General features: G+C 40.2%; 1 pseudogene; it reads right to left on the bottom strand.

Moving 5' to 3' along the window:
• Window positions 1–205: 205 nt before the first annotated feature.
• On the bottom strand, window positions 206–888 carry LOC114629276 (annotated as a pseudogene).
• Window positions 889–2560: the final 1672 nt, after the last annotated feature.

Raw genomic sequence — 2560 nt, 5'->3', positions numbered from 1 at the left:
ACTGCCTCTGTGGGAATAGAGACAGTTTACATTAAAGATAATAATCTGGCTTCAGTCTGTGTCTATATATGTAAACAATATTGTGATATACACTGTGACCAACCCATGGAGACAGCTTTTTCTGGCACTTGGGGCCACAGAGCTGCATGTAACTGTCAAAAGGAAAAGTAGAAAAGTAAAAGTGATGTTTAGGGAAGTGTCTGGTTCACTTCTGATTCTGGAGCTGACTGGCCAGCCAGTCTAGTCCTTTGTAGAACTGGTCTCCTGATGGCACAGATGGCCTGAAAATACCACTTCCTACGGTGCAGAGAGTACAGTCACAGCTTGCCTGTGATCTCAGTTGCATTCATGGCATTGGTGAGGTCCTGCATGTTGAGACACACCAGGAGGACAGCATCACAGAGTTCATCTTCAGCAAGCATTCTCATGAGCTTTTCACCAGCCTTGTTCACACAGTCTCTCATTGCTGTGCACTTTGAAGATCAAACCTTGGCTGTTCTGGTGATGGTGACACACCAGTAGCTGGCTCTTGTCCACCTTCCACATGGTGAAGCTGATGTTCTTTTATTCAGTAGTCATCCCATTGAGATCGATAGTGGCTATGGTGGTCAATGGTTTCCCTAGATTCAGTTTGTATAGAATTATCTTCTGTGCAGCAACTAGGCCCACGATAAGCCTACACATTTCTTGTTAACAACAATTAAAATAAATTCGCCTGATAATGTTTACAAACATACTGCCAATGCGTGTGGACACACAGAGGCAATACTGTCCAGAGGCATCAATGGTGGTTTTCTCAGTGGTACTTCTCAGCAAGTGTTGCTCTTCCATAGGAAGAAAATTCTGTCTGTGGAGAGTAGCATTGGAACTCTGATTTTGGAAGAGCATTGAATCTGTACATTAGTTTTAGTGCAACAGCTGCCTTCACAGTATTGATTCTTTTATTGATGAGTATGGGAGGTCTTTCCATCTTCTCCCATATAAGCATATTTTAAATGTTCTCTTTCTCCCTGCTTCTTTTGGGGCCAGGTAAGCTCCTACCTAATTTGTCCTCTCCTAGGTAACAGTTACAAACTCGGGGCTCAGCACAACAAAGCTCCTACAAAAAATATTTAGCATTAAAATATTTGAGAGGGAAGTTAACTCTTGTGAGGAGCAAAAGGCACTGTCTGGTTTTCTGTGACTCCTCTTTTTGTCCTTTGTTATTCTTTCAGCATGTCTCCCAGAGGTTCATATCCTTGATGCTCAGTTCATGGTGCAGTGATGCGGAACATAGTGAAACCTTTCAGAGTTGGGAAGTAATTAAGTCAGTAGGGGGAGCTAGCCTTTGAAGCAATGAATGTAGTTCTCTTAGGGGCCTGATTAGTTTTCATAAGCAATTCTTAGCTGTTCCCTGGCTTCTTATCTTACCATTCGATTGCTCTCACACATGCCCTTCCATGATATCATCTGCCACTATGCTTATCAAGGACAAACATTCTTGAAGCTTTTTAATCTTGAACTTTCACTCTTTCTACCTATACTCTAATAACCTTTTCACTTTATAAATTAACCAGTTCTAGATATTTAATTATGGCAATTAAGAATGGACTAATAAATATCTGTAAAAACACCTTTTAATTCTTCTGATGTAATTGTCATCTTGAAGGCTTATTCCCTCTATCTGCTAAACTAGGCCTTGTTCTAGAAGCTTCTAGCCTCTATACAATCTAATATAGGCCTAAGAATGTTTTCTGCTTCTGAGGCTTGTTATTGAATAAGCTCACTCCTTCCTCATTCCTTCTGAGCTCTGGGTGGCTGGTTCAACTCAGCTTTTCTGGATCAAAACTTCTCTTGAAGTTGTGACTCAATCTGGCTTCTCTTAGTTTCTCAATGAATTGCTCTGCTTGGCCTCATATTAACTTTGGAAATATATTTTAATCTTCTAGATCCTTCTCATTCTCTGGCTCATTCTGTCTTTACCTGTCTCTAGCTTGTTCTCTCTGCAACCTAAACAACTCTCTTGATAAAACTGCTTCCTCTTCCTTCTCTCAATCACCTTCCCTTTCTAGTGGGATCTAGATGCATCTTATTCTGTCAAATCTTTCTCTGATTCATCACTTTGTCTACTACTGAATTAGATATCACCTTCGGACAGGGGTTCTTCCTTCTGCATTCTAACTTTACCATCATTGTTCAGGATTAAAGGTGTGTACTAAGAATGAGCCACACCAAAGCTAGACACAGTTTTTTTTTCTTCTCAGTAAATAACACAATTTCAGCATTCACAGTAGGATCAAATATCCTGCAACATATTGTAGTAGATTTTAGCTTTAGGGTTGCTATCAAGTAGAACAGATCACAGCAGGAAATAGTCTAATAGAAATCTATAAGTTTGTCAGGACTAAACTCCAGAGGTCAGAGGTAAGAGTATGGGACCCTAAAGAGAAAAGCATCTAAACATCACCTCTGCCTCTGATTGTAAGAAAATGAACTTAGGAGCCAAACACAAAGAAGAGTTGAGAATAAACATCTGAACTGAGATTTGAATTGCCCTCCTGAAAAGACTGCCTCTATGGGT

The sequence above is a fragment of the Grammomys surdaster genome, unplaced genomic scaffold, assembly GCF_004785775.1.
Source record: "Grammomys surdaster isolate TR1022 unplaced genomic scaffold, NIH_TR_1.0 279, whole genome shotgun sequence".
NCBI lineage: Eukaryota > Metazoa > Chordata > Mammalia > Rodentia > Muridae > Grammomys > Grammomys surdaster.
The sequence above is the reverse complement of the archived record's forward strand: the minus strand, read 5'-3'. Positions and strand labels throughout refer to the sequence as shown.